Source organism: Anser brachyrhynchus (assembly GCF_964034855.1).
Source record: "Anser brachyrhynchus genome assembly, chromosome: 7".
Lineage (NCBI taxonomy): Eukaryota > Metazoa > Chordata > Aves > Anseriformes > Anatidae > Anser > Anser brachyrhynchus.
Genome location: NC_137701.1, coordinates 4,234,519 through 4,259,014, shown reverse-complemented (window position 1 = coordinate 4,259,014; position 24,496 = coordinate 4,234,519). Strand labels below are relative to the sequence as shown.

At 36.8% G+C, this 24,496-nt stretch overlaps 1 long non-coding RNA gene across 1 annotated transcript; it reads right to left on the bottom strand.

Annotated features, from left to right (window-relative positions):
• Positions 1-259: 259 nt before the first annotated feature.
• Positions 260-23,935, bottom strand: LOC308198186. Its single transcript, XR_013953720.1, has 2 exons — positions 23,480-23,935; positions 260-2,649 (listed from the first exon to the last, which is right to left on the bottom strand). It is a non-coding gene; the product is annotated as an uncharacterized lncRNA (long non-coding RNA).
• Positions 23,936-24,496: the final 561 nt, after the last annotated feature.

Genomic DNA, 24,496 nt, shown 5'->3' with positions numbered 1-24,496 from the left:
TTACAGAGGAGTATTACCTAAAGCATTACCTTCTTAAGAAGTGATTCAGGCCTGGGGGCAGCCTATGTTTATGTGTTTTTTTTGTTGTTTGTGTGTTGTTTTTTTTTTAATTTGTTTGTAAATATTTTAATCATCAGCATGTTCTTTACAGTATTAAAGACACCAAAGGAGAATGGTAATGTTGCAGCACAAACTCACACTTTCCCCATTTGTTACAGTATTACATCTCCATAATGAAGCAAACGCTGCATAAAAAAGACCCAGTTAGGACTGATATTTAATGATGAAACTGCCAATAAGTCAGTTGTGCTCAGCCTCACAAAAACTTCAGGAAATGAAAGCGAATTCTAGTTCTTCCCCTTCACCACCTTGCTCAAGTGTCCTTTGGTGTTTTTTTTTTTTTCTTTCCTTCCCCCCCCCCATTTAGATTTTGGTATGTTTGTGGTCAATAAAGGATGTGTCTGCCAATAGATAAAGTCTTGAACAATTATAGATTATGCAAGAAAACATGAATCATAACTCCAACTGTTTGCAAGAACAATCATCTCTTAATGCTTTTTCCTCCATATACTGTCCTCTTACAATGTCTGCACTGGGTGCAGCTGAGTTTCTAAATGATACAACTGACTAGTATGCATCATTACTTTGTACCTGATTAGAGATCAGTGGTATACACTTCAATTTCATAGAAAATGTTGCAACAATAAAACAAACATTTCTTTCCTAACTTACTGATCACCTCTATTGTTCCAGCACATGGAATGAAAAGTGACATCTATGATTTAGAATGCATTCACCTTTTAGAAAAGGTAATTTGGCCGTGACTTTCTTCGTATGAAACGCATCATTGCCTTATTTGTGGACAGAATTGTTTGAGATAACGGGTCAATATGCCACAGATTTTAAAATTTGTAGAACGTGCATGCTCCCTGATAAAGGGATTATTATGAAGACACAGAATAAGACACAGACAAAAGCTGAACTCTACTGAAGAGAAACAAATAGATGCAGAAGTCAGTGCTGTGTGAGGTATGGCAAACCAACAAAACAATAAGAAGCAGATTGTTTGACTATTTGAGAACAGACAGAAAAGAGAGACAAGGAAATCCTGAAGGCAAAAAAAAAAAAAAAAAAAGGGGAGACAAGGTGGCAAAATGAGTGAGTAAGCAAGAAAAAGAAAACAAGAAAGCAGGAAGGAATCCACCTGAACAAGCAAATAAGATGAGCATGGGAATGCTAGGCACAAACAGATTCACATTTTAGAAATCCTCATGGGCTTTATAGATGTAAAATAGGATGCCATTATCAGATGAATGATATTGATCTGATAAGCAACGTAACTGAAATTACAAAGGTTTGAGGTAATAACAGGAAGGGAGGGAAGGAAAGGAGAGAAAAAGGCCTCTGGAAGCACAAAGAACAGTTTACATTTGTGGTTTTCATACCTTACTAGAAAATATGCTGTTGGTATATGCTGTTTAAAGAAGAGAAAATATGTTAAAACTGGGTTATTAATCCAGCTCTTCGACTCAGCACAAGTGATGAAAGGTAGCCATGTGTTCAGATAGCTGAGGTATGAATCATTTTAGGACTAGTAAGCCATCCCACATTTTCATAAGCCATCTGTTTAGTGAATGAGCATTAGGTGTATGCAGCACTAATAATTCTTACATGTAGCAATTATGCTCAGCATGACACATCATCGAGAACAGCAGAAAAATACTTTTAGATGCCTGTATGGGATTTTAAAAATAGTAGGTGATGGTATGTTTGAGTGGGCAGTGATAAGCAAGAGGAGCTTTGGGCCTGCTCTGAGAACACGCCTCTCATTTTTTCCACAAATTCTAAATATTATCAAAGTTTTATGTTTTCTTTGGATCTGGTCAAAAATTCTCAGAAATGAGACTGAAAAAAAAGCAGAACAAATAGAACACTAATATTTTGACAGGCTCAGGCTGTTTTGGCTTTGGATTCATGTATCACAGTTCTCTTATATATCATGTTCCATTACAAAATTTAGTGGACAAACTCCGGAACAGCAATCCTCAGCTTTGACTTGTCCATGGCAAAAATATTGAGCAAATAATACCCTGATGGTAATGTTCTCTCCCTCTGCCTTGTCCACAGCAGAAATGGTGTCATCTTTATCTTCAAGTTCCTGAGATACTTCAAAAGAGTTTGACAATTGTCCAAACAGCCTGTTGTGACTGAGCTGTCATAGCAGCCTGCTTCCTTACATGATCTATAGTTAGGAACAACTCAAGTTGACCTACTCACACCAGGAGTGCAGTGATTGCACAAACTGTAGTATTAAATTTAAACTTTGGGGCTTTGAATATATCAATAAGGTTCTACATCTTAGTGGAAGTTTAGGTTACCATAAGTGTATTTTTTTTTTCAAGACAGAAGAGAAGGGATGCCACCTCAGAAAGGAATACACCTTCTGAGTCCAGGCTGCAATCAGCTGTTGAGGCTGCTTTTAGTAGACATATGATGACACGGTTTCCAACTGTGATGCTGTTGCACTCCCAGAGAAAGTGACTCTCTTAGTAAGAAACTGGCAGCTCACATACAGATGCAAGCAAACCATCTCAGCAGGACAGGAAAGTTGTGGCCCTCTTGGAACGATGCAATGAGCTGCAAGTATGCCTGAAAGATAAATGAGCACTTGCTATAAAGTTGGTCTTAATAAATGTGCTTGTATCTTTCATGGTATAGTTACCTAGCGTTCATGAATTCAGAAAGAACTAGATAAGTGAATCACAGACATGTTGTAAATAAATATGCACATATCAGAAAGATTATATTTTCGTATTTTCAAATTGTAACAAAAACAATGTGATGAATCTTGTGTAAATTAAAACAGTAAGTCATAGCTTTGTTTATAGAATACAATGGTGATCTAAATACTACTGGAAAACAGAAGCACAAAGCCTAATAAATTCAAGCATTGATCATTCTTCTAATGGGTCAGCATGAAGTGTTTTTGTCATGTGTTCAACTCTATTGGACATACCCAAAGCTTATGACTTCTTAAAACTGACCATTGAGTTCATATTTATCCAACACCAACCAACCTCACCTGTCTCTTTATCTTTACTTTCTTCTGTTATGTCATAATATATTTTTGTCTTATCATATTTCTGGGAAACTTGAAACGCCTTTAGGGGAGCCAAAAGTGCATGCCAATAAACAAAGCCCTCAAGCTGTATAGATCCAGTAATTGCAATACTGTACTTGTATGGCCAGCCATGGAGTATAGAAGCTTAGCAGCCTAACTTTTTTTTTTCCCTCTCCTTTTTATGAGAAAATAAATTGGTTCTTTCTGAAAAGAATTTCTCCTAAACTCAGGAAAACCCAGCATATCCAAGGATACAGTGAACTTTACTGATTTAACAAAGAATATTTTTACTGTTTATTGACAGTATAATTTGTCTAACTATACTGATGAATAGACAGTGTTGAGAACTAACGCTGTATATATAACCCTGTATTCCAGTTTCTTACTCAACAAACACTGGTTTAAACGCACATAAATACAATGTGTGGAGCATGCCTGTGCCTCCCAGACTGATACTCCCTCTACACAGTAAGTCATGTAACTGTGTCCCATCCTGAGATTTTTCCCCACTTCACGAGATTTGAACAGTTCTTCCTAGTGGCACTGTTTCACAGGAACATTGGGGAACACTTGGAGAATACTTCCCTCTTCCTTTTAAGAGGCTCAGTGGTTGGCTTATTGCTTGAAAATGAGGATTTGAATATCCTGGATCTGGACAGAAAATAAAATTACTCTGTCTAAAAGCACCAAGATAGTGTTGTTTTTGTTTGGTTGTTTTGGTTTGTGTTTTTGTTGTTGGTGTTGTTTGTTTGTTTATAAAAGGCTACCTCCCACCTCTTTGGATTGCAGGCATGAAAACTCAGGCAGCTAGAAATCTTTCAGACTCCCCTACATTTTGCATTTGTTAAATGCTAGGTGCTTGCCTGAGAAATATGCTATACTATACAAACTATACAAACTGGTGTTAATATTTTCTAAGCCTAGTCCTCCAGCTGGAATGAATTTTCACAGTATCACAGCACATATTGTTAAATACCTTCTCATTTTGCTTATAGAACATAGGGTTTAATGAGATCTGAACTGTGATCTTTTAATGTGATCACTTAGTTCATTAAAACACCACATCACCTACACAAATTTCTTGTTCGTGAAGTTCACTGCAGTGAATCACAGCACGCACAAGTAACTGTAAAGCAATACTGAGTTTTCCTGCATTTCTGCAGTACAATACCCATTGGGTTCTCAGAGTGAAGACTTTCCAGACGCTTCTGTTCTGAAATAATTAAAAATCCCATTGTGGAGACTCATTTTCATTTTTTTTTTTTAAGAATGGAACTCATTTCTTGGTGAGCCATCACACTAAACCTCAGGTGCATGAAGTTCATCATCCTGCACTGAAGTGCCTGTTCATCCAGCATTACAAATACAGAAAACCATTGCATTTGGTTAAAGTCTGGCATTCTGGGAATCTTCTGCTGTCTAAAAGCAGAGGACAGAGAATGAAAGGATGGAAAAACAGACAAAAAATAAAGAGAGAAAACTTATTTGAGATGGAACCTGAAACTGTTTCAGTCAGCGCTAACACTGATCCCTTCCAGGACTTTGCAGGAATAGATCAGTTTGTAGAACAGTTGAGCATTTGAAAGCACCCAGTCCTACAGTTCTACAAAGAGTTTCAATATTCCTTTTCCCATGTCAGTGTTATCAGACTTCTTCCCAGTAACAAATAATTAAATTCCTCATTCCTGCTCCTTCCTTCCTGCAAGAAGGAAACCAGGGCTGACAGGATGCGCGGAAATGTATGGCATCTCAGAATAATTGCTGGGAGATTAACATTTGCTAAGTGTTTAGGTGACAATGAATACAGGCTGAAAAGCACCTTTGCGACCTAGATAGAAAGGTCCAAGAGTTGATGCCTTTTTGCTTCACTAAATAACTTACATTATATAACTTCAACTCAAGATTCAATGACTCAACTGAAAATTATCCATATATTTTCCTATTTTAATTTTTTGTGGAAGCATATTTCTTCTGTTAAAAGAAAATCCATAGAAACATTTCTTCATTTTTTTCCTTTCCAGACAAAAGACATTATTTTAAAGGTGGATAAATAATAAAAAAAAAAATCAACTAAAACCAGAAAATGTGAGGGACAATGCTCCCTATTTCTGGTAAATATTAGGCATTTTTTGGCAAAAACAAACACTAATGTTTGAAGAAAAAAATAGAGATATACAAAAATATCTACATATACAGAAGGGTTAATCTTTCCATAATCAACTTTCTCCAACCATCCCATTTTCAAACTAAATCTAACTTCACTTTGTACTTATAATGCATGCTTTTCTCCTTGACTATGTAACACTTGGCAAAGGCCTGAAGTGCCTGGGGTAGATTAGTACAGAGAGTGAAAAGACACTGCCAGAAGTGCATGATAAATGTAGTTCATCATGTGGCTGTCCAATTTATCACCCAGATATCACCACGTAGGGAGGGTGTGTAAGTTTTATTAACCTAATCAAAATCCTTCTATTCAAAAATAATTGACTGAGAGCACTACTACTTAGAAATCTGTGGTCTAGCATTGAAAGCCTTGTTCTGGTACTTTACAGCAGCTGAGTAGAGTCCCATGGCTGTTCCCCTAACACATGAGATGAAGCATCACCCTGGGCAATTAAAACTGACAGGTCCTGCCCAGAGAAGTATCAGCCTGTATAAGCTCTCCTCCAGGGAGTGTTGAATATATTTTCCTAGACAGCGTCAAGTTATGCTGCACCATTATTATAAGCTTGACAAGTAAGAGTGCAAAAGGTAAACAGCAGAGAATAATGTAAAAGGGCAGGGAAAACCAGCAGTCAACAAGATGTGAGGAAAAAAAAGGGAAAGGATTTTGGTGGAGAGTCCTTACGCTAAGTTCACTTTAACGCACACAGCAGGAGAAGCAATGTTCAATGTTATCATAGGATTGTTGTACAGATGACCCTAAATCAGAATACACTGAAAGCAGCATTTTTAATCTGATAATCAGAGGTAGAGAGAAAGCAGTAACAGAAGGAGGTATGTCCCAAAAAAATTACTTTTACAAAGAGCCAGGGTCCTGAGCTTCAGGACCCTGCAAGCAGCAGTTTCTGATTAAGCTGAGCTGAGAGCCTTTGGGACATATAAAGAAAAAAACTACTAAATTTTTCAAAATAGCTTGAAGAATAATAAATTTTAAAAACCATTTATTCAAAATAAATGACTAATTTATTCTCAGAATTTTTCATCATTTCTGAATAATATACGTGATGAAGTGTGAGAATGATGCTTGATTAAATGAGGTCCCTGGAGTGCATCAGAGGAGATTTAGTCTGGAAAACAGCATCTGCTGTCTTTCTTTCCTTCTCTCAATGCTGTGTTGTTTCCACATTTCACAGCATATTACCCTCTTTCATTCTTAAGAGAATGGGACAATATTTATTCAGATTTTTCTGTGGTGGCCATACAATGGGTCTTTTAATGCGTTAGGTCTGAAAAGTATTGCTGAATATTTATTTTTCCTGGCTGGAATGATAATAATTATCAGATATGTTCATCAAATCCATTACCTTCTCTTAGTCTTCACAGGTTACACAGACCTAAGTCATTATCTAATATAATCATGCCAGCAAATTTAATTTTACTGGCTTCTTCCCGGACTAAGTTTTTTTGTATTTCTGTTCTTAGCTACCAACTCACATGATATTGAAGATCATGGTTCAAAAGTAGCAGCATTGAGGGCAAAACAGATATGTCGATGACCAACAGTTAGAAATTTGACCACTTTGATCCTTTGTCATTTCATCTGGCTTTATAACAATGAAACACACACATTGTCCAATACAGCTGTGTTGTACACATCTACTCTTACTCAGTCCTAGAAGCTGAGGCCATGAATTGCTCAGTTTAAAGACCAGGTTAAAGTGCAAGTTATTGGACTTCAGATGCAAACAACAATGGAGAATTTTGAACCACAGAAATAAAATGGGTTAGGAGATCCCATTAGCTCCATTCTGATGGTGTTTGGAAAGATGAGGTCGGGGAAAAATTATCAAACAATCATGATAATAAGAGAAGTCAGTGATATCAATATCAAATCTCATTTAATCTCATTATATTGTAGCAAAGTGCACAGTAATAAATGTTGTGCCAGAATAGAAAGGTAAAAAAAATAAAAATAATAATTAAAAAATAAAATAATTAAAATAATATTTTTTAAAATGGTGAATACCTTTGGACAGTCCTCAGAAAGTCATCTAGAGAACACAAGCCCGGCACTAGCCTTCTGCAATGTCCCAGCCCACTGAGCGGGATTTTCATCCCACTTTCTCTTGCTGCACTCACACCATCTGCTAGCAATTCATAGTGCTATGGGAACATTCAGTACCTGTGATACCAGAGGCTTGGATAAAAAAGCCCATTATAACAGTATTTATCCGGCATCAGAAAATGTCAAAAGATAACTAGGATGTAGGTGGCCAGATGCTTGTCCACAAACCAGTTTGGATTAATAATGGCTTCAGTGTGTGTTTGCCTTTTTTTTTCTCCTTTTTTAATCTGAAAGTAAAACCATTCACCCACTTCCACTGCACACTGCTTCTTTATTAGCACACATTTTCTCCCTACCATATACTACATTTGATTAGAGAGACAACCACTTTTACAAGAAAATGTTATGCCAATATTAACTAGCAAAGATAATATCAAAGATAAAACTGCCATCAAATTATTACAAGGCTGTAATTTACTTGAACATTTTTATGAAATTATAAATTGGATATCATATCTATATCTGATTACGAACAGCAACATATCCCTGTGAGTTAATAATTACAGTCTTGTTTTTACTTGTTGACAGTCTATGACTAATTGCTGTCTGAAGAGAATTTAAACAGATCAATTCAAAAACCAGCTATCTAAAGAAAGGTAACATGCTTAAACCAGGTATTTACTGTGAAATTTTTGTACTTTCTTTAGATTTTAGATACCTTTATGATATGGTAGATCTTCAACAAATTAAAAAGAGCATTATCTAAAAAGATAAATTACTAGTTTTATCTTTTAATTCTTTGGGTTTTGCAATGCTGTTATTTCTCCTATCTTTAGGGAAAAAGAAATAGTATAAGGATTCCTCCTTTCCAGCTTTAGATCTTCCACTAACTAGCCATGAGGAAGAAGCAGTGAGTGACCAGACTCTGCCCCAGCAAGAGGCTCTCTAGCTCAGCCTCCAGAAGGGCACAGTGTGAACCAAGAGGAGAGCACCTGAGGAGTGAGATGCTTGGTGCTAGACCTGCTGTCTACACAAGACATCTGGTGTTGGTCTGACAGACAACCAAACAAAAACCTTTTGACTCTTTCTGATCTAGTCCCATGGACTGTATGTCCTTTTGGAGCAGGAATGTATTAGATGCTCAGTCAGCGCATTTTCCAGTTTCGTTTCAGCTGAAAGGAAGCCAGGCTATGCTCAGAGCACTCTGGTATGGACATGTGCACAGTAAACGGGATGATGCAGAGATCTGCTTCAAAAGCATGACTGTCATCCACGTTAAATCAGAAATGCCCTCGCTGTGTTTAGGAGTGAAGCCTGACTGGTTAGTTGGGTAAACAGGAATGACAGAATCTTATCTCAACTTTTTATCATCCAGCTTTCAGAAAGGATATCTCTATTTAAAGAACAGGCACCTTTATCACATCAGAAGGTTTTTATTATTTTTATCCGGAATGCCATTTGAAATTCAGGCTCGTGTGTTCTTTAACAAGCAGGCATCACCACTGCTTCTACAAAGTTCCAAATACTGTGTGAAAGATAAAGCAAAGCTATACAATTTTTCTCCTTCTATGAGCTTCTCTTTATTAAAATGCCAAGTCTGATTTCTTTTAAATATGATATTTAAATTGTAGATAATGGCTGAGATAGCAAGCATACTACCCACATCTGACATACAAGGGGAGGCTGAGAGAGCAGTGAGTTACCAATCTAGAGAAGAGAAGGCTCAGGGAAAATCTCAATGTGCGTAAACACCTGAAAGATTAAAGAAAATGGGCAAATGCTGAACTATTTTAAAAATAAGGAAGAAAGACTTTACTGTGAAGGTGGTCAAATATTGGAACAGGTTGCCCAAAAATCTTGTAGAGTCTCCACCCTTGAAGATAATCAAAGGCTATCTGGACATAGACCTGAGCAACCTGCTGTAGCTGAGCAGAGGGTTGGAATAGATAATCCTCAACCTCAAAACATTTTGTGAACTTATGAAAATTAGTACCAAGCAGAGATAGATCCTGAATTCCTTCCTTACATCAATGACCGCTATTGGGCAATAGCCTTATATTACTTCTTAGAGTATTCTCAAGATGACAGATTAATTTCTCATCTACCTATGAATTTCTGAATCTGATTTTAAAACATTTTACCCGGAAACTTCAAATGCATTTCAACAGATACATAATCTCTTCAAGATAACAATAAGGGCTTAATGTAAAGGGAGATTAGAAAGGATTTAGGAAATTAGTGTGTGAAGTCACAGGTTCATTAAGCAACACATTTATTTGGCAAAAAATAATTTACCCAACAAATTTATTCTGTGAACAGAAAATCATTTTCAGATATTTTGGTGAGTAAATTTAGTTGGTGAACTTTTCACAAGTAGTCTGCTTTCAACTTTCATTCAATATTTATTTTTCACAACTCAAGCTAAGGATGGTCTCTGCAATTGCATCTTACCTTTCTGCTTCTAAAGTTGGTAAGTTTTGTGGTTTCTCCCCCTGTAGGTAGGCTGAAGTGATATGAAAAGAAAGAATGAAACAGTGTGCAGCTGAAGAAGTTTTAAAAGTAAAACTGGAAAACAGAGCAAACAATTCTTCTCTACTGAAAAGGGATTCTTAGGAACACTGAATTACAAAAGGCTACAAGACCTGTACCCTTCAGTCACCAATATTATACAATTATTATATCTTTCAATCTTTTAAAAGATATTCATCTGATTACATTCATATTTAATGCACATAAAAGTAATGGAGATAAATGAGTGTTGTTATTAGTAAACACTATTTTAGCTCATTTATTCCTTCCCACCACTTCTACTGAAAGCATAAGAAAAGAAAAGCAACTAAGACATACACAGACAAAGTTCAGTCTTCAGCAGACCAGTCTTTCAGAATGCCTCTTTGAAAGAACTACCAGCCAGACAAAGCAAAGCATACCCCCCCACACACAGGGACACGTGAAAGAGAGGCAGGTGTCCTCCAGTTCCCGTATGGTCCAACAGGTTCTCTTCCCTACATTTGGTAAGCAGGCTCCAAGGAAAAAGGGAAATCCATGACTGTACTTGGAACTCATGAATTCTAAAGGATGGGAATGAAAGTATCTACGAAAGACCTCTTATTTTCTGTTCCTAGGAAGTTTCCATAAATCTGACCAGATTTCTCAGAATATACAAAGGCCAAACACAGAAAGTTTTAAAGAGAAGAATATAGAAAATTCCAGGTGCTTTAATACCACTGGCAAGAGTAGAGAAACTACTGTTGCCACAGAGAAATGTTGGGTTTAGAATGTGAAGTAAGCCATTGACAGAACATTCTTGAAAGCCTATTATTTGCTCCCCACACATATTATTCCCACTGATGTCAATAAATATTGATCTTTGTTTGGGTATCTATTGAGATTAATTGAGTCAAGAACTAAATATTGACCAAAACAAAAAGGAGGTCAATACGTACATTGAAGGAAAATATATCTTCATCTTTGCTGAAAACACTAAACCAATAGGCCAAATATTTACCCTAATTTATTTACCCTCTGGAACTCCTCGAGATTCAACTAGTGTAACCAAGCACAAAGCAATTATGCTATCTAGAATATGCAACTCTCAGCAAGTAGCTGAAATGAATTCTCACTATTTTGTCTGTTTCAAGGGGAGATAAGGCTATTAAACTCATCCCAACAATGCCATAAGACTCAGCAGTTGGGATTAACTGCTCTCCAGAAGTAGTGCAAGTTAAGTACTATTCTGCAAATTCTATAAGTGAGTAAAACTATTTATGAAATATAATGAAGACATGTTCCCCCTCATATGTAGGGTATTTCAAAATGAAGTATGTTGTTGAGAAAATATATGATTAAGTATCAGAGGAATAAACTGTGTAAAACAGTCCAGATTACCCTCAGATATTCCTTCCTACCCATACTGTTTTATGTTTTTTGAATTTGTTATACACATGTAAGCAGTGTCCAGAAGGTAAATAAAGACTCATTCAGCAGCTATATGGAAGTTTGTTTTTTTTAAACTAGAACCAAACCTGTAATAGTTTTATCTTTAATGATTAGATATTTTGCATAATTGTAACTTCAAATTCTTTTCCTATCTAAAACCTTTTCTAGTTAAGAAGTATTTCATTTGATGTAGAACAAACACTGGGCTTACTGATATTTGAGTCATTATTTTCCTTGCAATTTAATCTGACCTAAATAGGAAGCCTATAATGACAAACATATTATAAATGAGCAATGGGTGCCATTTTTATCCCATCTTTTATGAAACATTTTATCATGGGTTCTGGGTATTATACAAATTAAATAAGCATTCATCTAGCTATTGCACTGGAAAAACCTCATATGGTATGTTTAAAAGGCAACTTTTAACATATTCATGTCTACAATACATTTCCCAGGCAAAAAGTCTTTGCTGAGAAGTAGGCATGGCATAGTAGGGAAAAACAGACAACATATTTTTTTCTTAATTTTTATCTGATTTTGTTAGGAATGGCAATGTTCACACACACTCTGGATGCCACTTTACTAGAAAATAAGAGAAACTGCTACTTTACACAGACAAGAGAAAATTAGACACCTGGCTTTTGAATACATGATTTAATTGCAGCCTTAATATGAAAGCAAGGATCTCTTATACAAAGGATTCAGCTTCAGGTAACAGCTTTTATCTTCATTTTCAACCTGGTGTGATGAAGAAGCAACACATGAGCTTCTTTGTTTTAATATTCCCATTTTGCTTGTGGGCAGCAGTGATAATGTCTTCGTCAAAGCCTGCTATGACACTGTTTCTAAGGGGAAGAAAGCCCAGGAAGAAAAAGACATCCAAATAAGGTCACCCTCACCACTTCAAAAAACTCAGCCTTCTGAATGATTTCTTTGTATTTGTTTCACTAAAAAAGTCCCTTACATACCTTATTAGAATTGTGGTCAGCCTTCCATCTGTGCCACTTTCATATCGAAGAGGAAAATAACTGTAGAAACTGACATTTTAATTTCTATCTGTCAGGACTGAAATATCTGAATGAACACTTACTCTATCAGGGCAGAGGAAACTTGATTGATATCTTCACACTAGATTACAGCAAGGAACAATGAATTACTGAAGTCTCTAATGATACACACACAGAAAAATTCCTAGACTTTAGTTTGGGTGGACATGTTACTTTTGCATAAAATTAGTAAATTCAAAGTATAAGTGAGAACAAAATGAAGGACTTCTGCACTATTTAATGATTACCATCCCAGAATCAAATTAGGCTTTCCTGATACCAGCTAAACCTGTTTAAGTTTCTCCATAGATCTCAATATCATCTCTCCCTTGAAAACACAAAAATATCACCTGTAAAAATACAAAAGTGCCTGTTTACTCAATGTCAATCTACAAGTCAAGGAGACAAATCTCACTGATTTTTACATGAAGAGAGAACGTATTTAAACTGTAAGCCAAATATTTAGAAACAGTTGCTTATGACTAGATAAAAATGATATTTCATATGCTAGTATCATCTTTTAAGAACATCTGTGTATCTTTTGGTATATGCTGAGCTCTTAAAAACATATTTCTTCCTTGAATATATCACATACATTTGTAATAAAAGCAGGTGAAAAAGATAAACTGATTTTTTTTGCTCCTCATAAGAACTGAAGAGAATAAAAACTGCTATTGTCCTTCCCCCCCAAAAATGGATTCCTCCAGAAAGTGTGAAGGAGGAATTAAAAATAGTGACAAAGACAAGTAATTACTAGAAAGCGTTTAAACTAGCAAGGGAATCAGAGTGTCAGAAGTAAAGTCACATAGCCATTCAGCAGCAGCATGTGGAAGACGGGCACTATTACAGAGTAATCAGATTTCTTAACATGCTAACTGCATTGAGAGTATTTAGTACAGCCTAAAAAAGAACTTTAGATTTTCAGATTTACTGGTCATTGATCCAAATTATGCCTGTCATTGTGACAAAGTAATGATAAAAAATATTGCTGTGTCATAGAAGAGCAAAGAGCTCACTACTTGTAAGCAAATAACTAGCTCTACACGTTCTTAGCTCCAAATTAGACCTAGTTCCAGAGATATTTCATGATCAGGTGTGACAAGTGAAAAACCTGTACATACAGCAAGATTGGAGTTAGGCACACTATAAATGTGTTTTATGCATTTCATTTACAAGTATGTCTATAAAGTAAGTCTATATGAAGAAATTTTAAAAGAAGTAGGGTTACCAGTGTCAGTAACAAGCGGACGAGACAAATGATAGCAGGGATAGTCATGAAAGCCTCATTTTGATATATCTGTTGCTTTTATCATACTTCCACAACAAATGCTTTCTATAAGGAAAAAAAAGGCAAAGAAAAGCAGTTCTTAAATATGGTAATAGTAGCCCTACCACATTTTGATTCCTCACACTCTATGGAATGAGATAGAGCCCTATGACAATGTACTAGTACAATACAAACTAAGTTGCAAATGCTATGAAAGCAACTTGTCCAAAGTCAACGGTTTTCTAGGGAGTACGGTAATCAGTGGTGTTCTTTCATTGTTGGTTTGGTGTGAGACTTTTTGTTAAAGAAAAGTCGTTGAGATTTTGATTCTTTGAGGATAACAAAGAAGTACTCATGTCAATTATTTCTGGAGGAGTTAGTTATGACAATAGGTGAACAGCGTAATCGTGAATTAATTGCTGTATATTCTTGCATACAATTGCATTACTTATTGTGCATTTGTAAATGTCAAATGCAGTCTGCCCCAGATTATTTCAACAGTAGAGAATAGGAGAAATTTCATATTAGTTCATTGGAAAAGTTTAGTAATTTGGTTAAGAAAATTGGTTAAGCTGCAAATATACTGATTCAAGTAAGAAGCTGCTTACTGATGCAGACATAGATAGGCTGGCATACAAGCAGTTATTGCTCTGAAATGAAAAATTTCCAAATCATCACTAAGGTATTTCTGATTGTGAGGAGAGGAAGGAGTTACCATGGGCATGGCTCTGGCTCTGTAATCATAAGGTCAGTTCTAACAGAACAGGATGTGGAATTGAATAGTCCAGGACTCATACAGTGGCTGACAGAAGTGCAAAAAGGAAATTTGCTCTACCAAGGACCACCAAACACTTCATATTTCTCTACACTGGCACAGAAACCAGAGCTTCACAGATTCTGTTTTCAGAGAAGTGTAATTTCTACATGCTGGATGGATAAATTTCTGCTTAAGACTTTCTTCCATGAAATAGTTTTTGAGACAAGATTCACACTTTTCAAAGAAATTACTAACTTGCAATATTTTTCTAAGACAAACAGAGCTTTTCAAGTTTTGTGATCCTTTTCCTATGATACAAACACCCACACCTCACAAAAATTGTGAAACTGAGATTGCAGATAATCTATTAATGTATATAAGATCTCAGACAGAGGATAAAACTACTCACTCACATTTATTCAATCCTTAATTACTCTCTAGTAACGTTAATCTTGATGGTGGTTTCCCTAAAATATTGCAAGGTGCCTACCCAAGGAATTAGTTGTAGGTAACTGCTGCAAGTTATCCACAAGAACAGAAGTTTGCTATTATTACCACAAACAGCTGTATACTTCGGCAGAAAAGCTACGCAGTGGCCTCCAAACAAATTTACAAATAAAGCCTCTAAAACTAATTAGAGTCCTCAGGTAATTAAAATGCTGTCCTGGTCTGAAGCCTTGCGCAGGTCTCTGCCAACTCCTGTGCCTCAAATTGCAGCTGTGGCTCAAGGTAGGAAATGATCAAGTGACAGAAGCATGGCGACACAAGGTAACTTGGTAGTAGTCAAGCTCTCAGCAGTCATTGGAGACAATCTTTTCCTTAAACAGAAATTTAGAGCAGGAACCAATTTAGCTGTTCTGATCAGTCCTGGACAGGAGTGCATCCTGAAGGTGGTCTGATTCACCGGTCAAAATAGCTTTTCTGGGTATCTTGCTATTTCATTTCCAACACCAGGGAGATCGTTTTTAAAAAAAAAAGTCTAGTCATGTTTTCTAGGTTCAAAGTATATCTCCATACTTACTACAGCTTTGCCATATATACAATTCCAGAAAACATATCACAAATTATCAAGGTAAAGTCATGTTGACAAATTCATGACTGGTGTAACTCTATCAAGCTCCATGGAGATGAAACCCATTTTCCCTTTTTGTACTTAAGTGATTCAAATTCATAAAACTGCATGTACAGCTTGGTCTATACAAGTCTCCAGTAATACACACCTTGATCAAGAGGGTAACTGTACAAAAAGGACTGCTGGGGTGGCATTTCAGCATGCCTCTTGAGAGAAATTACTCGCTTTGCTTAGGTCGAAGGTATTCATGGAGCCACTGTATTAAAGTTTATGGAATTACACCAGAAATTAATTTTGTCTTCAGTGTTCAGAGTGTAAACAATGGCATTATTAGTGCATTCAGACCTCTCCAGTTTTAATGAACTGATCAGATTATTCTATTCACAGACTTCACAATGATGAGGATCATTATGTATTGTCAAAAGAATCAGCACATAACATTCATAACACTGAAGCTTAGTTGAAGTATCCTAATGTTAAAGGCTGATAAATTAAGCAGCCTCAGAATTCTCATTAAGTATGCCAAGCTGAATTGCTGTGTGTTTTGCCTTAGCTAATGGGTTGGGTGACCAGCAGCAATTCACAATTGAACTGAGGGCATAATAAGATCATCTTATTAAGGAAGCAGAATAGTAGAATGAGTATTTAGAGGTGTATCAAGCAGTCAAAAGCTGTTTAAAAAAGAAAAAAACAAAGGCGAATTTTAAAGTGGGCTCTTCCATACCATAAAATATACTTTTAGAATAAAGTTTTTCATTTTCTTAATAAGACAGGCACAAGCAAGAAAATACATTTCCTAGGACAATATAAAATAAAAAGCGAATTCTTTCATGATGATGGTTAAACATGATTCAAACTGCTTGTTCTCCACCAGTTTCAGCCACTGAAGCAAGGCACAAACACTCCCATTACTGATTCATCCTTCCAGCTAAGTGTTAAATGTCATTGTACACCATCTGTATTTCACTCTTTTTTCAAAGAAAATCTCTCATCTTCCCTATCTGCTACTAATGCTTTCCCCTCGTTTTTATGAAAATCTTGTGAGTTCTTTTCAAAAGTCCCATCTTCATGCACAACAGAACCAAGAAAATACCAAAGATATAAAACCCTAACAGCATTGTTACTCCCTGGTGTCCTTATGAAAGGCCTAAATCATTTTCCATCCTTACTAAACCTCCTCTGATATGCTTGGTTTGGTTTTGTTTAGAACAGTTAAGAGACTGATCAGTAACCCCGACTGTTAATGAAGCTTTACATAAGTGTAGCTGAAGAGAAGAGAAACGAACCTGTTATTCTTAGATATTTATCTGTGCACCACCACTAACAGTTTTAAGTCTGGTAAACACTTCTCACTGCATTTAACGATAGTACTAAAAACTTGAAACAGATACTACTATGACTCTGCTTATATTTGGAGATACTGCAAGCCATTATGTTAAATGACGATTCATTTTCCTTTGAAGAGCCCTTCTACAAATCCTTAAGTAACATTTTTTGTACAAAATGAGAAAAAGTACAGAAGCACTAATCACAAGCACTTTCCCCTGCCCCATCCTCCATGGGCATGGTTCTTCCTTGTAGGAATTGATCCGTGACAAGTTGTCAGTCATTGAACAATGTAACTCAGCAGATTTTAGACTAGCTTGAGTTCTTTATTTACATGTATTCACCACATATGTATAGACATGCATGGACTTTCTTCTTCTAATGCAATTTTACATTAACTTTTGGCTGGAGGATAAAGCAAAGCATTCCTTTTTTTGTTTTTGGTGGATTGACAGTGGGCATTTAAAGTATACACTGCCTTTTTGATGCAAGTTTCCAGATTATTTTTCTTGGTTGTCTCTCAATACTTGAAGACACACCCCTTCCTTATTCTTCTATTGCAGTCAAATGGCTGCGTACCGACACTCCAAAACATTAAAATATTTCAAATGTTTGTCTTCATCACATACAGTTAAAAATGGAAACTAGACATTTCTTTAAGGATCAAGTTCTGTAATTTTTGTTTCAATTTTTGCTGAACAGGTCTGACCTTCCTCTTAGTATCGTCTGTAACCTGGATTGTGAGAACACATCAATGCATTTGTTGGAACTAGGGCGTGTTGAGTGGCTTTGATGTATTTTCTGTGTACATCAGGAATGTTTAGTTAGTGCAATGGAGCTAGTCCAAGAGCCACAATAATAGTTCTGCTACTGATATATTCTACAAGCATATTAGCATTCACACAAATAAACAGTTCCTTGAGGCCACAGTTCCTTCGTTACAGCGTTCCTAAAGCACAGTTATTCTGTACGATATAGAGACATACTCAGGCTCTAAATTATAACTCACCTTTTTAAAAGCTTTCAAAGCTACAGAAGGCAGTGACATTCTTGAATCTAGAATGGGACCAGATATACAAAGGAATATAATTTGCTACCCCTTATACATACATAAGTGGATGTATTTTTCAAAGCAAAAATGCCACAAAGCAATTTAGACTAAATGATACAAAATTCCTGCAATACAAGGTCTAGTTAATGACCTTATTCACTGTGTTTCAGGATAATTAAAGAACATAACTGCTAGTGACTATTTCTTTGAACTTTATTAAATTTTGTGATGAACCCATCCCTATCAGTTTGTCACACGAGTCCCGGGAGGATTGCTCAATGCAGTATCTTCTAACTGTCATCTCAGGAGCATTGCAGACTGTCCCCCATGATGACCTTACTGAGGGTTGTAAAAGGAAATTTTCATTATGTGAAGTGTGGAATTTCTGACTAATAATAAAGTTGATCTTCGACTCTCTTACTGAGAATATTCTGTTTGCCTTTTCCTCATTTGTTGCATTTGTACTTCACCAAATGTTAAAATTCAACCCATAAGAAACTAAAGCCTTGTGGGAACAGGGTGTAGGTGTCTCAAGTTGCATGAAACAGAGAGACTCAAGGGGCTTTCAGTTGCATTTCAGCCTGGGCTCCTGGAAATTCACTTTAAACTCTATAGAAGCACTGACTTTAAAAATGCATAGGTAAAATGTAGATTTGAAATATTCATTAAAAGTAAAAAAACACAGTGACCATCCTGGTACCGGACCTTGTATAATTCAAGCTGGTCTCTCCAGCTAGCTCAGTGCTAAGAGAGCAGAGATGCCCTAGTAACATTCCTGAGATGATCGTTTCCAACAGGAATTTACAACAAACAGTAAATGCCAATAACCTTTTAAAAGACATCCTCAAGAGCTCATCTTCACCATATACAATGTCTATATTGTACAAAGATAGGCATCCAACCTGAAATTTTGTAATTATGAAAACATTTTAAATTTAAATTTACAAACACATTTAATTTTTAATGTAAGTTAGGTGAAAAAAAATATGCTGCCTGCCCAAAATATGACCTCTTATTTTGGTAAAATCTGTTAGCACTTTTCTTGCTCTTTCAAGAAACTGGTCCTAGGTCACCAACTACTTAGCACATACACATTTTAACATAAGTTATGGAACACAAGGGGTTTTCTTCTTTCATCATCTTAAACAAATTTAGTCCCCAAATGCCCACATCACATGGACAACTCAAGAACTCCCAATGAGAAAGTCCATTCTTTATGGATCGAGTACATTTCCTGATTGCACTCATTTTTAAGATTTGGATAGGTACCAAGTATTAAGACCCTTGTCTTCAGTATAGAATTGTAAAACCTCAAGGAGTTTTTAGGTCTGCAGATAACAAAAAGCTTGTATGGACTACAAATAAGCTGGAGAACAAACTAGGAATTCAAATGAACTTCACAAATGGGAAAGCAGATGAAAAGGATAGGATGTTTATTCAGCAGGGACAAAGGCAAGGTTCTGCACCTAAGCAAGAATAATTAGCTATACAAATGTAGGATGTGGATCAAGTAGATAGCAATTTTACAGAAAAGAATGTGATGTTTGTAATGCACCAATGATGAACAAGAATCAATGATATTATACTGTTGAGAAAAGCCAAATACCACCCTCAGACACCTGAAAATGAGAGAGTCAAGAGCCATCTCAGAAAGAAAATCTTTCCCTTTAGAAGAATTGATAAGGCTTTGGCTGGAGCATGCTGTCTGGCTTTTAGCTTTTGTCTCTGAAACATGGATGAACTGGAGAGAATAAAATAAGGGCAATAAAGCAGTCAAAATCTATTAATCAACAAATACAGACAGAAGTATTTGGAACTGCTTTGCTCAAAGAAAAGAGTACGGGAAACAGTAATGATAGCATTTTATAATAAATAAATAAAACAAGTAAAAGCATTTTGTAAAACAGAATTGATTAACATGTCCGTAACTGTGGTGTATAGAAAAAGAAAACTGCAATAATAAGGTTTCAATTTACCCTCCAGGAGGAGAAAAAAGTCTCTATTTCAGCTCTTCACTTTCCTTATCAACTGGAATGAGTTGGGCATCCTTAACACGGGATCTTTAAGACCAGGTAAAAGAAATGGCTGGTAGAAATAAAGAAGGTGTAACAAATCCTGCTATTGTGTTTCTTAAAGTGCCTTCCAGTATTTTATCTACTAAAATGTCTAGGAACTATACAGTTACACATGAACTGAGAAGTGGGGAGTAAAAGCAATAGAAAAAAGAAAATCTTTTCTCCTGTAACTTTTTTCCCCACTTTTCCTTAATTATGGCAGGAGGAAATAAAGGATACAGCTAGCCTGAGCTGCTAACTAGTACTTTGTATTAGAGGAAGAACACATGCCTTACTTTGATAGTTCAGAAAACAGGAAATAATTAGTTTTTTACATTCAAAAAACACTGCAAAATTATATCCAAGAGTTCTGTCAAAGCAATAATCTGATGCTGCTGATAGTTGGTGGTTTATTCCCCGTGAACAATATTTAGCCCATGCCCTCTTAAATAAGGAGTACACATACCTTTGGAGTATGGAACAGAGGCAGTGCTTTTAAGAGTGTACTCCTCTACCAAGAGGACCACTCACTACCATTTCCAGATAATTAGCTGGGAGGAAAAAGCCTAGGGAATAACATTGCAGTGACTCCAAACTGACAAAAAGAACGAAACTGGAACAGAAAAGAATTTCTCCAGATTTGCTTTTGTAGTGTTGTGATTTTTTTTATGTTTTTTTTTAATAAAAAACATGAATATAGCTAATATGTGTCCAAAGTTTGTAGACCCATCACACAATGTAAGTCAGATGCCAAGCTGCAAGACAGAAACAATAGAGATGGTACAGACAGTGGAGGCCAGTAATTTATGGAAATAAATGGTACAGGGACATTTTGTGTTTCAATGACAGTGGATTCTTCTTAAGTCTATAGGAAGTATTAAGCACAGAGGCAAATGCCAGAAGAGACTGATGTTTTTATAGTACATAAGCCATCTAGAAAAGTGTTTTAGATGTTCCATGAAATGGTCATTCTAGAGCAGAAACAATCTGTCAGAGAAATATCACAACTGACAAGTGAAGCCGAACAGAAAGCACAAGCCTTTAAGCATTAATACCAAATTAAACCTGCAATTAAGTTTATTTATAAATCAAAATTATACAGAGGTGCATTTCAATAGTAAGGGATTCTTGTTCACAGATGGCCTGTGGTGCTGTAGCTGTATCTATATTTTTATTATCACCATTTCTATAAAAGCACCTATGTCATTGTTTTGAATCTAATCTTTCCCATCATCCAAATTTCCCCTTCCTTGATCTAAACATACCAAAAATCTTTAAAAAAGATAACATCAGACAAACAGCTACCAGCACTCATAGTATTTTCTAGTCTATGGTTTGTAAATTAAATTTCTTAAAGGGGCTTTCATGTGTAAACATAATAAACAGAATTTAGTTAATCCATAAATGTATTAGCTTAAGGAACAGTTCTACTACATGGTGCTATTTAGAGATCTGTGAGGCTTTTAGAAATTCAGAATTTCATTCTGCAGAAGAAAGAGCTTTAATTTCTGTTGCACTGAACTTTCATAGTATCAGATTTCAGGATACCTATTGGCAAAACAAATAACACTGATTCAAATAAAATGTAATTTATTGTTGAGAAAACAGCTAGACAGATTAGACTTCAGGAGATATTCTCCTCTCAGTACACGTGCTTAATTCCTCTCAGCACTAAAGGGTATTATTTCCATGTTTCAGAATAGACTATATGCCTTTCAACCCTACTGCAATATTTAGGTTCCACTTAAAAAAAACTAATGGGTGTTAGACGTAAGAACATTGTACACAGTACTTAATATTACCCAGTGATACAAATAACATGACCACACCATGACCTGAGGGCTTGAAGCACTGCTGAAGGAGATGCAAAGCAGCAGCTATCACATACTGCTCTTAAGGCCATGAAAATATTTGTTCTTACTCATTTGTGTTTGTTGTGTGCAAATTATATCATCTCTTATTCTATGTCAGGAGCAAGGAACACGGCCAAACTACGTTCTCCTGCACTAGGACTCACCAGAAATCTTGCAGTACAAAGAAGTGACACCAGAAACCTTTCAGTGCTGTAAAATGTCTGTGTCATCATTTGAAATACAGAGTGCTTTTGCTTTGAAATAGAATGAAATTGTGACTGGAATTCATTATCACTACATTATTTGCTCAGATTGGCCACTGATTTTATACAGCCTTGGAGAAGTAACCCAAAATGTACATCTCCGTTCATTCCTGATAGATCTGAGGTTTAACTTCTGATTGTTCACTATTCTGGAATATCAGTAGCAAGCAAGAGAAAAATGCAAATCATTTCTGTAGGTCACATATCTGATACAACTAAGATTATACACGAAATTGTGGTGATATTAAATATAAGGTAAAAATAACCACAGTGCCAGGCACAAACAGGTATTGGAATGAGAAAAGATGGAGAGTGTAAGAATAGCTACTGGATTTGAAGGTCTCTTCAGCTTTGGCTACGATATTGAAGGACTGAATCCTTCAAAGTGTTTGACCAACTGAAGTCCTAGTCATACCAAACACGTCCCTGAGTATTTTTATGCCTTTAGCATTCCAGTGCTCACCAAGAGAAGTGTCTTACAGAGAAACTCTGCAAGTATTTGATATAAATCCAAAAATTTTCATTAACACTGGATATTTTTCAGAATGCAGGTCCATTCAAATGACCAATACCGTGCTAATAATCTAATTTCTTAGGGAACCTACTTAAAGCAAGAAAAAACATCATCCTTCCTCATCTACTATACTGGCAATGAAGCAATATATGACACTTAACTGAGATTATAATCTGGTCTAGAAACAATAAAAGTTTAGGGAAATACGAAACCTTTGATAAAGTCGCATTTCTCAGAAGTTTTATGGAGTTGAGCATTACACACTTTCAAGATGAAGAGTGAAAGGTAGAGCTAAGGAGAAATTTTTTCTGAATAACTTTAAAGATACCTTACAGATACTACAATAAATTATTACTGATCTAGTTTTGCATCCCACCTACATGCAGTCAAACAAAAATACAAAGGAAATCCAAAAACTCTCAGTTTACATTTTTACTGGGAATATTGCTTTTGAAAAGTAAGAATAGCTCATGACAGAAACCAGGAGATAAGAGAAACAAATTTATTTCTCTTCAAAAAGATAATAAAAATGCTTCCCTCAAAACTTACACAAAATGTGCTAATTCTGCAGGAGAAAAAAAAACAAGTACTAAAAATGCTATTTGATGTATGATATTTTTCCAATTGGCAATGTCAACTCCTCCCTTGAGGGATGATCTGGATCCAGGATGCTTGTTGAGGGGCTTGTGAAGCTGAGTGACTGATGCCCCCTCACCTCCTGTACAGCCATGTGGCGGGCTCACCTTGGCAGGCTTCCAGGCACCCACCCTCTCCTCAAAAGGGCAGGGGGGAAATAACATGAAAAAAAAAAGTCTCTCGGGTTGAGATACAGACAGGGAAATCATCTACAAGTTATCACCACAGGCAAAATATGTCATCACCTCATGGCCCACCCCTTTCTCCCTGAGCAGAGCCTCATTCTCAACCGCTTGAACTCCTCCCACCTCCCTGAGGAGCTGAGGGCTGGGTCACCACACAGCAGTACCTCTCTGTCGCTCTGTCCTCCTCACACTTGTCCCCTGCTCCAGTGTGGCTGCTCTCCTCAGCCTGCAGCTCCTCCAGGAGAACCCCACTCTAGCGCAGGCTCCTCTCCTCAGGCCACAGCTCCTGTCAGAAGCCCATTCCTGGCAGGCCCTCCTCAGGCATAGGGAAATGGCTGCCCTGCCACCTGCAGCACCCAACTGTCTTTTCCCAGCTCAATGCTGACAGAGCTACCCTCTACACTTTTCCCTGCCAGTGCCCCTTCCTTAAATAGGTTTTCCACAGAGGGGATGCACCTGTGGCTGAGGGGCTCAGCTGTGCCCTGTGACAGGTCCCTGGGGAACCTGGCCATGGACCAGGCCCCAGCCTCTCCTCACAGCGGCTGATGCAGCCACCCCAACACCAAGGCTGGGTCTAGGCACCCCGTACAGACCAGGAAGGCCATGGCATGGGCCTGAGCTCGAACCCACCAGCAATCTGCCATTTTAAAATTTGCAGCCTTATCTGAACTAGGGGTCTAGAACCCCCTCAGAAGGCAATGGCTGGTGAGGGAGGTGCCTCCTAGCCTTGACACTGAGGACCTAGACACGATCCCATGGTACCTTGTAACCACAGGCACTGAGGAGAAAAAGTAGCTGTGAGTAGCGATGTACCATTTAGCAAGTGATAAGGGCAGATGAGAAAGATCCATGCCTTTCTGGAATGCAGTCTCACTGCATTTTTATTCTGAAAATTCAATGCCCCTTTGATGCCTAACCGAACCAGCAATTAGTTGTCAAGGCACAGCTAAAACAGCAAAATAAAACCTGTAGATTTAATCAGCATTTCCATGGTAGCTGAAATTATGCTGCTTAACGGCTGGAATGTGTTGCAATGAAAATGAGTTGACTGCGTATCCCCAAAAATTGATTCCTGAAAGAACATTCACACACAGTTGCTTCAGGAAAAAAATAATATATATGTATATATATATATAAAACCGTGGATCTCTCAGTTGCCTTAAAACATGGACATAATATCT